This window comes from Arachis ipaensis, chromosome B02 (genome assembly GCF_000816755.2).
Source record: "Arachis ipaensis cultivar K30076 chromosome B02, Araip1.1, whole genome shotgun sequence".
NCBI lineage: Eukaryota > Viridiplantae > Streptophyta > Magnoliopsida > Fabales > Fabaceae > Arachis > Arachis ipaensis.
Genome location: NC_029786.2, coordinates 95,339,390 through 95,340,413, shown reverse-complemented (window position 1 = coordinate 95,340,413; position 1,024 = coordinate 95,339,390).

Below are 1,024 nucleotides of genomic sequence, written 5' to 3'. Positions count from 1 at the left end.
TAATATGATTTAGGAAATTACTTATATTTTTGATAATTTTATTAATTATAGTAATATAATCTGATAAATTAGTAAATTTTTAAAATAATTTTATTAATTATAATAATATGATATGAAAAATTAGTAATTACTAAATTAAGTTTATTAATTATAATTTTCATAAAAATTAATTAATTATTAAAAAACGCCGAATCTCCTTTTAGCCTTTGACAGAATATTCGAAAACACAGTTGATAGAAACAGGAGCAGTGTGGCTATGGCGGATGAACAGGAAGGTGCAGAACATTCTAGAACAAAAAGATCTCAAATGGGTCTTTGCTGGTGGTAAAGGTGGCGTTGGCAAAACCACATGCAGCTCAATACTCTCGATTCTTCTAGCCACTGTTGGCAACTCTGTTCTCATAATTTCTACCGACCCAGCTCATAGCGATGCTTTTCAATAGTGATTCACAAAGACTCCAACTTTAGTCAATGGCTTCACCAATCGCTATGCTATGGAAGTGGATCTCACTGTTGAATATGAGAACGTGGGCACTTTTGAAGGGATGGACGGTATGAGTCATGCAATTTTCGGTAGAGTGTGGGCAGTGACTTTGTGCGTGCCGGGGAAGACGGTGCCAAAGCCACCATGACTGAGTGGGAAAGAAAAGGAGTTGGTAGCGCGAAGGAGCAAGTAGGAGAGGCAGTGGAGAGGGTTGAGTTGTTGTTGGTGATGGAGATAATGGAAGGAGCGGGCGCTTACGACGACAAAGGAAGGAGAAGAAGAAAACTTGGAAAAGGAAGTTAGCAGCTTTTAACAATTGAGTGAAATGTATTCATTTAAAAAAAATAAAAAAAGTTATCCCTCTATTTTATGTGTAATTAAAAAAAAGATCCCATAAAAACAGATATTTTGATTTCGATACTTTTTGTTGACTGGTGCGCCAAAGAGTACCTTGGCGTTTCCGTGCGCAAACTACTTCTGCGTACCGAATCCGTGCCCATTTTAGTAAGGCGAGAGAAGTCAATCTGTCGGACCAGTGTT